Below are 13,708 nucleotides of genomic sequence, written 5' to 3' on the forward strand. Positions count from 1 at the left end.
CATCTCCCTCCTGGCACCATGGCGGCCCTCAGACCCCTCGTGAAGGCCAAGATCATCAAAAAGAGGACCAAGAAGTTCATCCGGCACCAGTCAGACCAATATGTCAAAATTAAGCGCAACTGGCGGAAACCCAGAGGCATCGACAACAGGGTGCGGAGGAGGTTCAAGGGCCAGATCTTGAGGCCCAACATAGGTTATGGAAGTAACAAAAAGACAAAGCACATGCTGCCCAGTGGCTTCCGGAAGTTCCTGGTGCACAATGTTAAGGAGCTGGAGGTGCTGTTGATGTGCAACAAGTCTTACTGTGCAGAGATTGCTCACAACGTCTCCTCTAAGAACCGCAAGGCCATCGTGGAAAGAGCAGCCCAACTAGCCATCCGAGTCACCAATCCCAATGCCAGGCTGCGCAGAAAATGAGTAGACGGCCTGTGTGCATGTTTATTTGTGCTTCAGTAAATCACAAAAAAAATGTTAAAAAAAAAAATTGAGAAACACAAAATGAAGTTAAATTTTTAAAAATTGAAGGGCCAGGGAGATGGCTCAGTAGAATAAGCGCTTCCCTGGCAAATATAAGGGCCTGAGTTCAACCTCTCATTCCACAAAATTTAAGATTAAAAAAATGAGAAACAGAGATTAAGGAGCTTGTCAAAAATGCAAACCAAACAATAATGATACTGAAACTCTAAAGTGCTTCAGAGCTCAGACCTCTCTCTCACCCTGTGCATTCTGGGTGATCTAATTCTATTTAATGACTTCAGTGTTTTTTCCTAGTAGACAGAAAATGTTTACCTTGAGCCTAGATTTCACCCTTGAGCTCCAGTCTCATTGTGTCTAACTGCTGACCTGGAGTTTCTATTTGGATGTCTGAGCGGCATCCCAGGTGGAACTGGTCTCAGAGGGCACTCGCCCCTCCCCGCAGCACTGCCACTCTCCATCCCAGGAAAGCAGTGTCCCATCTCAAGAAAGCCCCAAACCTCAGAGGCTGCCTTGACCTCTAAGCAGCATGCAGTAAGCTCCGGCAACTGTGCCCATGACACAGATTCAGTATCTCGTTATTCCCAACACCTCATCCCTCCCACCTCATTGTTGTTTTGTTTTTGCAGTACCAGGGATTGAACTCAAGGCTGCATGCTTGCCAGGCAGGTGCTTATTCTACTAAGCTTACTCTCTGGCCCAAAGTCATTGTTTTTCATGGTGAATAATGCAACAGCCTCTCACCTGACCTCTACGCTTTCAACCTTATTTCCCTCAGTTCTTATGTCATTATCTCGTTAAGACATATAGATCATTCAATTCCTTACCCTAAATTTTTCCAATGATTTTTCATCTCACTTTTGAAGAAAATCCAAAGCCCTTACCATGTTCTACACTGCCTTACATGGTCTGTTCTCTGGCTGTTGCTTTGACCTCATCACCCACTACTGTTTCTTTGGCTCATTCCAATCCAGTCATCTTTGGCTCCTGGGATTCTCAGTGATGCCAAATATGCTCCCACCACAGGAGATCTGCACCTGCCATTCCTTCTATTCCAACAGTCCTTCTCTATGGGATCTCAATCTTCTTCATTCACTTTATCTAGAATCTTAATTAAATATCAACCCATCACCATTCCCATTACATCGTCCTCTATGTCCTCCCCTACTTGATTTTCTCTATAAAATATCACTACCTGAAGCTGGGGATATAGATCAGAGGCACAAGCACCTGCCTGGCAAACGTAAGGTCCTGAGTTCGATTCCTAGCACCACAAAAAAAATATTACTTGGCATCCTAAATATTTCCTTATTTGTTCATGGTCTGCTTTTTCTCAATTTGCATCCCCAAGGGCTGAGCCTTTCATGTTCCTTCACCTATTTGTTCACTGCTGTGCCCTAGCATGTAGAACACTAGCTAGCATATAGCAGACAATTAATGCTGATCAATAATTATACAAACTATTTGACTCATAAAGGATTAGCTGTTTTTTGCTAGATTACTAAGAAGATGCTAGAAAATCATTTATTCAATCTTTATTTTTTCCAAAACTGTATTATTTAGTTTAGGCAGATTTTTTAAGGCATCTTTCAAGGCTTATCAACCATGTTAGTCGATTTTCAGATGAGACTCTTATCCTTTAAAGAATTAGTGGTTTCAAATCCTAGTTGCCCTTTTGCCATTCAAAATCTGTTCTTCTTACATGGATAATTGTTTAAATCTAGTCTTCAGAACTGGCAGAAGAGAAAATGTAGATAATTGTTCTTATGATAAATGCAAAGGCAGCAAAAATTATCAATTTTCTCTAGTTCATTTAACCCCTAATCAACTGTCAAGCAAAACATCCTTCCCGACTGTCAACCTCGCTGGCACAGTGCAGGCCCCGCTTTTCTCAGGCTTCTGTCACATGGCAAGTCTGTCCCTGAAAGCAGACTAATTATTTATCACTTATGCAAAATGGGAACAGAGGCATTATATTTTCTTATTACTGTACAACTCTATTTCCTCCTTTGCTAATTCTTTTGGAGCTTCTGGTCTCAAGTTTCAAATTGCATTCTTTTCAACCCAGTGCCAGATGTTGAAGGCGTTGCAGGCCAATCTTCCTTTGTTTTATTTTTCTTAAAATCATGTTGCACATCACATTATTGTCTACATGCATAATGACTGTGTTTTGGAGAAACTTCCAAACAACAACTTTCATGTACTTTCTGAAAAATCTTGACCTAATATTTAGTTTTAACCAATGTTTCATCAGTCTTATGACCTTAAAAGACACAAGGCAGGGGGCAGGGAGATGGCTCAGTAGAACAAGCACTTGCCTAGCAAGCGCAAGGGCTTGAGTTCAATCCCCGGTTCCACCAAAAAAAAAAAAAAAAAAAGACACAAGGCAGAAGAAACTGTTCTGTTGCATCACAGAGAAATTAAATCCGAGAGGAGTATTACAAGCTTTAAAAGAAATATCATGACTCGTAAGTTTAAGATAGTACTAACTCCTCACCTATAAGACGTTAAAAACTTAGGTGGTCACTCTGTAATATTTCACTCAACTGAAACAGGAGGGAAAATCCAGAAATACCAAAGTGTACTATGAATTTAGTATGTGAAAAAGCATTTAAACAGATTTTTAAGCATACTTTATAATCTAACAATTTAACAAATGAAAAACTTCAATTCTACAACAGGAATGCTGTATCTACCAGTAGCAAAATATAAACCAAAAGGCTTAAATTCAAGGATGCTGCATTTTTACCTAACATGCTTCACTTTTTAAAGGTAAAAATCCCCAGGATTGACTTGGTCCTTAAGGTTGTTGTCAAGAACCCAAGCTCCACGCCTTTACCCCATCCTCAATGACCCGGCCGGCTTTTTGTTCTTGCGCCTGTGGCGTCAGGAGCCAAGACGGCTGTCACAACTCAGTCTCTCAAGTCTCCACTCACCAAAGGCCAGAGGCAGCGACGCCGATGCTGGCGACGTGAGCTTCCTGCAGTAACGCTGCTCTCCGGTCAGCGGGTCCTCGGCCCTGCCCGTTCTTCTCTACCCCTCTCCCGCTCCTTCTGCTTCCTGGGCGGCCACCAGGACAGGAGCTGGCCTCCCGCAAGCCCTTCCGCCGTGATCCGCCTCGCACACCAGTGAAACCAGCCCTCAGAGACTGAAACTCCTGCGCTAGCGAGACAACACAAATCTCGCCTCCTTTAAGACGTTTGCTGTCAGGTATTTTATCTGAATAATGAAAAACTAAAAGAGCTTGAGAATAATAAACTTTTTTTCTGACTTATACCCCTCTGTTTTCTTTTAACTTTAAGCAAATGCCATCTTAACCAGGTTACATCTGTAATCACATTGCATGTAATTTTATCTTGCAATGAGATGATCAATTTAGATTTACTTTTTGTATTTATTTATTTATTTATTTATTTATTTATTTATTGTGCTATTGGGGATCAAACTCAGGATCGATTTAGATTTAATATTCATATTATTATACTATTATTGTAAATTGTCTCCAGCTGCTTTTGAAAGATATAGGTATACTATACATGACTCAATAAAAAATTATGGATTTATAATCATTATAAACTAGTGGTGGTGAATCTGTGGCACATGTGCCACCGTGGGCTGTTTGCTATCATTGAAAGCTCTAAAAGATTCACCATTCCCCATATCCCACCCCCAAAAAAATAAAAAGATTCACCATGACTGTTAGAAACTCTACAATGCCAATTCTGTAGAACGGTAATTAAAAATAAATATAAAATCATTGATGATTTGTCTAAACCTAAATACTGATTAAAGAGCCAGGCACAGTGGTGCTCACCTGTAATCCCATCACTCGGGAGGCTAAGAGGAAGGATCCCTGTCAGTTTGAGGCCAGCCTGAACAGCACAGCAAGGTCAAGGCCAGCCTGAACTACATGTAAGACCTTGTCAAAAAAAAAAAAAAAAATGATTGAAGATCTAATTTTAGCAGTAATTTCCTATATGTCATGCTTGTAATATATTTCCACATGTAATTTAAGTAAGTAAAAAAGTAATTTAACTAAGATTACTTAAAGATTAAATAGGGGCTGGAGAGATGGCTCAGTGGTCTAAGGCACCTACTTAGAACAAGCTTGGCAAAGCATCAGGGACCGCAGTTCAATCCCCCAGCACCACATGCCAGCCAGCCCTGCCCCCTGGTGGGCTGAGCTGGCCACACACACACACACACCACTCTCTCTCTCTCCCTCTCTCTCAAATAAATAAAAAATTAAAAAAAATAAAAAATAAAAAATAAAAAAAAATTAAAAAAAAAAAGATTAAATAAAATTTTATCTAATCTTTTGTTAAATGATAACCATGTTTAAATATCATAATCTTGAGACAACATAAATACATTCAGTTTCTTTGCTGCCTTTGCATGGTGGACATCTGGGCTCATCCCATTTTCCAACACAACCGAAGCAAAGAATGCTGGGAACTGTGGTGAAGTGAAGGAGATATAAATTGCAAGTATTAGCAGCATCTTTTTGGCACCATTATCCTTTTCTCTTCTTTAGACAGTGATTGATTAGGAAGAAAGATACAACTGTACTCTCTCAGTCCAAGCAAGAATGGAGGAGTAATAACCCAAGCTACTCTTAGGGTTCTATTGAAAATGAGCTGCTTTGCAGTTATTGCAAATTGCCCTGCAATTTTCAGAGGTAACTACAGAGTCTTGAAATTTTTAGCTGTGTAAAGTGATGAGGCAGAAATAAGGCTCATTTGGGAAGTTTCATCTCACTGAAAATGGGCCAAAGAAATCAAGCCCAGTTCTGAAAATTTCCATGCGTATTAGTTGTTCATAATTACAAACGGAATCCTATGGAATGCTGACACTGTCCCTTAAAAGCCTTCTAAATAACCTGCCAGAAAGAGAAAGATATCAAAGAGGGATAATACTTTATTTGGGCAAATCACTTGAGCTAAACTAGAAAAAGATGCTTCTCTGCTCTGTATGCAAAAAGAATCTTCTTAGCAAAGTAATTAATTAGCCTAAAAGAGATTCTGAGGAACTGGAAAATTTACCAAACTTCACTGAGTGCCTCTAACTTGTTACCACCAAGAGTTTCACTGAGAGTACAAAAACATACTTGTGGTTTAAAAAAAGTGTGTAACTTTAAAAGGTTTGAGACCAAATAGGGGATATGGGACAGATGCAGGATAAAAAGGAATAATGACTCATAGACTGAGTATGTTATACTAGGTCCACAGTCAACAGGGCTCCAGGCGAATTAAAGCACCTACAAGCAGACACAGGGGCCGGGGGTTTGATCCCTGGGCCTGCTGTGCCGGCCCCGCCCCCAGGGGAACAATGAGATGGCTATTGAGACTGGTCGTGGTGGTACACGCCTGTAATCCCAGCACTTGGGAGGCTGTAAACAGGTGGACCACTATGAGTCCGATCTAGTAGTGAGAACCTGAACACCCTGTAGGCCCTTCCCTAAAAATACACCTACACACACACACACACACACACACACACACACACACACACGGGTGGGGGTGGCTAAAGGAATTCAAAGGAATAAACCTGCAAACAGGCAGAAGAAGGTTAAATCCCCATCCTATCCCCACTTTCTGACTTAAAGTTACTTCGTTTCCTCACTTGTAAAGTGGGTTTAATAACTGCACCTATCGCACAAAGCTGTTGAAAGGAGCGAATATGCTAATGTGGATAGACATATGGAATCTGGAAAGAGCAATTCACAATCACTGTTACTCATAAAAAATAATTATTGGAGGAATCACAACAGACAGCAGGCTGTGCGACTACACTAAAAGTCTTTCCAGAGATGCTGCAAGGGCCCAATTTAAATACACAGAAGGTAGAACAGGGAGGAGGTGAAAACGTGGCTAACGTGTGTAACACACAGGGAAATGGGAACGCCTAGGACATATTTTGGAATTAAGAAACTTGAGTGTGGTTGAGCAGTAGATTTTAAATTTCAAAAATTGAATGCTACAGTCAGTAAAGAAGCAAAGGACATGGGAAACAAATGCACAAATTAGAAAATAATTAGTAAACAAACATATGGGAAAGTATTCAGTAGTAATGGAAATCCAAAAATGCAAATTTAAACACAATAACGGGAAGATTGGTTCAAGATGGTGGATTATGTACACAACTCTAGTTAGTCTCTAGCCCCATAGCCCAAAAATGACTGGAATGATTAAAAAAAAAAAAAAAAAGTAGAACAACATGTCATCAGAGGACTAGAAAAGAAATGTAAAATTCCCCAAATATAAAAATCATACTAATGTAAGAAACTCAAAACAGCCTACAGACAAAGCTCACTGCAATGATGTTAGTGACTCTGGAGGTCATTCAAGGTCAGCAGTAAGTAACCGAGGAGGAGGTGGGATGATTAATGGGGAGGACTGTTGTTAGCTGCTGTACCAGACACGCACTGAAATCTCACCGACGCCAATAGGATGTTGGCTTCCCCACATCCATCACAGGCAATCCATCAGCGGCACGATGCAGTCTGACTGGGAGAGGCGGTTAGTGGGTGCCTCCCTTCAGGCTGGCAGAAGTGCTTCTGACTTCAGACTATGGTGGTCTCCTTAGGATAGGAAAGAAGGGGAGCCTGAACCCTTAGAGCGGGAACCCACTCTGGGCCGCACCCTTCAGGCACCCTCTGCCTCTGAATGTGATCCTTGAAATCCCCTACAGCTGGTCCCTGGAGGTGCCTGGCGAGGAGGATGTCATCCTTGCGTGCTGCTCAGGGCTGGCTGCTTGCAAGGCTTTTCTCCACCAGATTTCATCCCCTGAGCATGAGCTGGCACACATCTGTTTATATGTCTTATGTTCGAGCTTTGTCTGGCGCCTTACATCTGTAGGTTTCGATTTCATCAAATTTAGGGAATTGAGGGACCTTCATTACTTTTAAATATCTTTTCTCTCCCTTCTCCGTCTTATTCTGGGAGTCCAGTTACACACAGTTTAGCCTGCTTGATGTTGGCCTATGGAGCATGAAGATTTAATATTATTTGGGTCCTTGCTTCTGTGCTTTTGTCTGGGTGGTTTTCTATTACTGTCTTGAAATGAACCGATTTTCCTTCTCCAGTGACTCATTATTTGTACCCCACACAGTCAATTTTTCATTTCAGATGTAGTATTTTATCTTTGGAATTTTCTTTTGCGATATATTTTATTTTATTTTATTCTATTTTAAAGAGAACAAATAAAAATAACAAAACAAAGTTGTTGGACTTTTTGAGGCAGGGTCTAGCTATGCAGTTCAGGCTGTCCTTGTATTCACTTTTGTAGCCCCCAGGCTGGTCTCAAACTCAAAGAGATCCTTTTGTCTTGACCTCCAGAGTACTGAGATTACTGGCGTGCACCACCACACCCTGTTCCTGGGCTGCACGGTGGGCATCCGCATCCGGGGCCGAGACCACAGAGCATGCGTGATCAGAGACGGAACTCTAGTCCTTGTGCTTGCCAGGTAGGTGCTTATGCCTCTGAACTATCTCCCCGGCCTCCAAAACAAAGTTTTAAAACAGGTTAGTAGGGCCAGGCATGGTGGCACACACCTGTAATCCCAGCACTCAGGATGCTGAGGCAGGAGGATCTTGGCATATTTGAGACCATTCTGGGCTATAAAGTGAGTTCAAGGTCAGCCTGAGCTGTATAGCAAGACCCTGTCTCAAAAAGTAACAACAACAAAAACAGGTTAGTAGGAGAGATACAATAATTGATACAGTGCATATTGTTGTCTTCATATCTCCATAATAGTGCTATTCAATTCACAGCACAAGATATAGGCATGATATCTTGTCCAAAGAATGGTAGCATAAATGTTTCTTTTCAATGAACTAGGAGGAACTAGCTGTATAACTGTCTTAACTATTTTGTATATAATATATTATTTCAGGCAGGGGAGATAGCTCAGTAGAATAAGTGCTTGCCTGAAAGCACAGGGTCCTGTGTTCAATCCCCAGTACCACAAAAAAAATCTATCTATCTATCTATCTATCTATCTATCTATCTATCTATATATATATACATATATATATAATTTTTTTCTTTTTGTTTTCTCTTTTTCCCATCACAGTTTGTCTTTTCTTTTGAACAGTTTCTTCCCAATTCATAATATCTATTGAACATTTCGGATCTTATTGACTCATTAAATTTCTTACACAGTGAGACAATGCAATGTTTATACATATGAGTCTGATTTATTTTGCTTAGGAGTATGGTATAAAATTGCATCCATGGACCTATAAAAGCCTCCAGTTTATCTATCTGTCTTTGTGGCTGAATAGTATCTCATTAATATATTTTTTAAAGACATGTCCTTTTTATCCGCTCCTCAGTTGATGGGCATTCGGGTTGTTCCCAAGATTCAGCTATTACAAACTGTGCTGCTATAAGCATGAGTGCATATGTATCTCTGTGGTATGATATTTTTAATTCTTCTGGGAAAATATTCATAAGGGGAATAGCTCTGTTGAAGAGAATCTCTAATCCTAGTTTTTTTAAAGGAACCTCCATACTGATTTCTACAGTGGTTGCACTGATCTGCACTCCACCAACAGTGGAAAAAGGCTTCTTTTTCCCCACAGGCCCACCAGCATTTGTTATCAGTTGATATTTTTGATGACAGCCATTTTTACTGGGGTGAGATGGAATCTCAGTGATGTTTTGCATCTCTCCAATGTGTATATATCTTTTCTGTTGCTTCTGTCATCTTTGGAGTTTATTATTCCTATAAATAAGGCTCTATATTTTTTCTGGATTATAAATTATTGGAGTTAGCAGCTGTGTGCTCTGTTAGAGTGAATCCAGTATACCTACTAGTCAAGGGCTGATTTCTTTCCCATACTAAGGCAATGCTCTTTGAAGGTTTCTACCCAATGGGTTCTTCATAGTACAGATTTCACCCACTACGTCTGTTGTGAACACAAATAATTGCCATTCTTGTTTGAGCTCCAGTTGTCATTCTTCCTTCTGATGGTTGCTTTTCTGCTCTCAGAGAAACACAGGTACAAATCAGAACTCAGCCCAAGTCTCAGAAGGGCCCTCTGTTGAGCCTCTACTGGTGTGCACACGCACGCTTTCTTCCCCCCCGCCCCACAGTTGCATTCTCTGTGCAGTCCAGGCTCTGACCCCAAGTTCTTGCCACGCTAGCCTCCCCAAGCTCCTCTTCTAGCTAAGAGTACAGGACCCGTTTGGGCTCCTCCGCCTTCTGCTGAGGCTGGGCAGCTGCCTCCAGACAAGCTAGGACAGTCTACATGTTCACTTTGTGCATTTTCCTTGTCTCAGGGCAATATCTCTACAATCTGTTATTCAATGCCCAAAGCTGTTGTTTTGGGTGTATTTTTTCCAACTGTTTAGTTAAAGGTGAGCCTTTTGCATCTTTTTTCTACCTGGGCCAGAAAACTGTCAATGTAGCTTTAATTTTCATTTCTCAGATGCTGAATTCTTAATTGTAGAGCATAAACATTCCAAATTTTGAGAGATTCTGCCTGCTTCCTTTATAATAAAAGTATCATAAATTTGTATTCCAAGAGGTTTGGAGTCTGATTATTTTCTTGTATTCATGCCAGTACTAATGATTGCCAAACTTAAAAAACCAGCTATAAAAAGGAAATGATCAGAATAGGGCACACAAATATTACTACACATGTGAGAACATATGCAATGCAACATAGAATGCAGAGATCTGAAGCAGAAAAGGAAGAGTGACCATATTTTAAAAGGAACTGTCAAACAATATGCTATTAACCAAGAACATTCTGCATTCATAAAACAAAATAGAGATTTTCAGAAAACAAAACCAAAAAACACCCTCAAATTGTGACTGCAAAGCAAGAACGGGGGATTTGAAGAAATTCCCCTTAAGTTGCACACACACATACATACAAAGACATGGGAAATAAGAAGAAAAAGGAGAAGAAATGGGACCACCTATCCAGAAAACTCAGTGCCTAAGGAGTAGGAGTTACAGAAACTGAGGTAAGAAAGAAGAGGTAATTAGCAATGAAATAATTCAGAAAAAAAAATCCCCCAAATTGGGATACTAGATAGAAAGGGTCCACTGAGGGCTTAGAAAAATTTATGAAAATAAATACAGAGTGATGCATGTTATAGTGAAATTTCAAAACATTAAGACCAAAGAGAGGATTTTTCCAAGTGTGCAGGGGTTGGGTGTGAGGCAAAGAGGAAAAGGAGGGGGAGAGGTAAAGTAAGTAGAAAAGGTGGTGGTCACACAAGAATCTGATACTCTGCTTTGGCCATCTTACCAGCTCCTTGGAAACTAGATGACAAGGGGAGAACGGCGTCAAAATTTGGAAGAACCTAGAATTCTATAGGCAATCAACTAGTGGAAAGATGAAATTTAGCCACCTTCAGATATTCAGTCTTGGAAAAGATCAATCTCCTGCTAACCTATAATTAAATAAAATTGATGAGCATGATCCACCAAAACTAAGGTAGGAAAAGGAAAGGTGGGATTTAGTGAAACGGCCCAGTACCAAAGGGAAGCAAATGGAAGCCCCAGGACAGTGAAAGAACAGCCGGTATGACAGGTATACTGTACCAGCTTAGAGAACAAGCAGAGCAAAGACTGAGACACAGAAGTCTATTGTAAGCCAGATCTACCCATCTTCTTGCCATTCTTTTCACTTGGGGACTAAACAAGCAAAAACCAGTCCAGATTCTCTTGTGCATACGGCTTACTTGAGCCATGAATGGAGGTTTCACCTCATTCCACAGCCTAGCTCTTGGGTCAGCTGAGAATATTCATTTCTCCCTGAAGACTGTGTTCTGAGTCTGAGAGTGTGAGGTAGTTCACACCAAGCTGTAAGCTGAACGTGCAGAGGGAGCTTCTCCTGTTTCTAGTGGATGCCCAAAACCTGGCCCGGTGACAGCTCGGCCAGAGGCCCCAACTAGAGTGAGCCCTACAGCCCTACATCTCAGCATTTGTTCACTCATGACCATGTCCCTGAACACTACAAAAGGGATTGCAACAAGTTTCAGAGAAGCTGAGAAAAACTATGATGCCAGGACTTTGTTTGCATTAGGTTTCAGGGGGGAATTTTTATCTAGTAGTAGTCAGATTGAGTTTTCCATACACAATCAGGTTTGCTACCCCTACTCAGTTTTAAAAACTAAACCACACATTGTTGAAAGATACATGTATAGGTGGTATGGCAATTAAAGATGCCACATGGAACACAGGATGGGTATAACATTTGTTGTTGGAGGGGAGAAAAAAATAATCAGGGAGGAACACAGTTGTTTCTAAAATGTTGGTAATATTTTTATCTGATCAACAAATATATCACCTTTTGTCTGCTAGTTATTTTTTAAAATGTACATAATCACATTTTATGAAATTCTTCAAAGTATTACATATTTAACAATAAAAAATATACACAAACATAGAAATGTTCATATCTGGAAAAGTCAGTCATGAAACTAGACACACTATGATTACAACTACATGCACTATATGACCAGAGGGAAAGAATGAAAGGTAGTCCTACCTAGATGAGAACTATACTTATAGTTGAAGGGTTATGTATGATTTTCTCAATAACTGACTACCCCAGTTAGTCTTCATCTCTCAGTTAAGCAGAGTTTTACCACCTTCATACTACAAATGGGGAAACAGAGTCTCATGTAGTTTAACAAGGTCTGTCCCTGATCTTATGGTCAAAAGCAGTGGAGCAGGGCTCGAAACCGCAGTCTTCTAGCTTTCACTTTGCCCTTTGCTGTGCTTCCTGTGCCAAACACCTTCTGCACACCATCCTATCCTCTTACCTTGGTCAAATGATGGCCTCATGCAACCACAGTCCTTCATCTGTAGAGCAATCAGGATGCCAGGGCTGCATTCACAGTTACCAGGACCAAATGAAGTCAAGCATGTAAAGCACAGAGCAGAATACCTATGCATAATAATAAGTATCCATAATAGTAATGATAATATAATGAGTTAATTAAGTGAGTTCAAGTGCTTTTCAACAAGGCACTAGGTACACAGGGTGAGTGAATATAAGCACATTGATGGGAACAGATAAACAAATTCAAGAACCCAGAGAAGTGATGGGTGCTGTTTAAGATTCTGTGAGAGGGGCTGGTGAGATGGCTCAGTGGTCTAAAGCACCTACTTAGAACAAATTTAGCAAAGCAAAGGGACCACGGTTCAATCCCCCAGCACCACATGCCAGCCAGGGCCGCCCCCTGGTGGGCTGAGCTGGCCACACACACACACACACACACACACACACACACACACACACACTAAATAAATAAATAAATAAAATTTAAAAAAAAAAAAAAGATTCTGTGAGAACAGGGATTGACGGGCTGAAGGTAGATGAGGAATGCCCTTGAGAGGCTGCATCTTCTGAAGTGCCCAGCTGAACTGGGAAGGCCGTCTAAGATGACCACGCTGTGCCCTGAACCCCCACAGGAGAAAAGGAAACATGATAGTGACAGTAGAGGGCAGGATATTTGTATATCTACAATTTAATATTATTGTACTAAAAGTGTATTTTTTTTAATGTATTTAGGACAAGGTCTACAGGGTGTTCAAGGGCTCCCTATGTAGATTGGACTCATAGTGATTCTCCTGTGTTCAGCCTCCCAAGCACTGTGATTACAGGTGCACGTCACCACACCCAGTCTCAACCACCATCTCAGCATGCCCCGGGGGCAGATCTGGCACTGCACCCTGGGGATCGAACCACAGCAGCTGCGTTCTGCCTAAGCAGGTGTTTTAGTCTGCTGAGCTATCTGGCCGGCCCTAAAAGTGTATTTTTTGTTACATCAAAGGAATAAAGATAAAAGATCATTTTAGAAAATTACAACATAACTAGTAAGCTGGTGGTATATATGGTTCAGCAGTAGGGTAATGTTTAGCTTGCCTGAGACTCTGGGTTCCATTCCCATAACCAGAAATTCAGTGAGAAGAGCATTATCTCTACTGTGACATATTTTAGACATTTTCCAGAATAAATTTTTAAAATCACAAAAGCCACTAAATGCCTGGAAGGAAACCATTTCAGGTTAATGATAGGTGATCAGTGGTAGGTGGAAAACAGATTACCATTGCCAGGGTGACGAATACAGTTGAACTCAAGAACTCTGAACATAGCTGAGTGGGATAACACATTAAGAAAATAGAGATAGAGACACAAACATAGAAGTACGCAGAGGTAACTATGTTTTGGCTATTTCTTTTTTTTTTTTTTTTTTTTTAAGCACA

General features: G+C 40.7%; 1 pseudogene across 1 annotated transcript; it reads left to right on the forward strand.

Annotated features, from left to right (window-relative positions):
* Positions 1-450, forward strand: LOC101592718 (annotated as a pseudogene). The gene has a single exon (XR_001117153.1). The product of XR_001117153.1 is annotated as a 60S ribosomal protein L32 pseudogene (transcript).
* Positions 451-13,708: the final 13,258 nt, after the last annotated feature.

Source organism: Octodon degus, unplaced genomic scaffold, assembly GCF_000260255.1.
Source record: "Octodon degus isolate 3935 unplaced genomic scaffold, OctDeg1.0 scaffold00004, whole genome shotgun sequence".
NCBI classification, from domain to species: Eukaryota; Metazoa; Chordata; class Mammalia; order Rodentia; family Octodontidae; genus Octodon; species Octodon degus.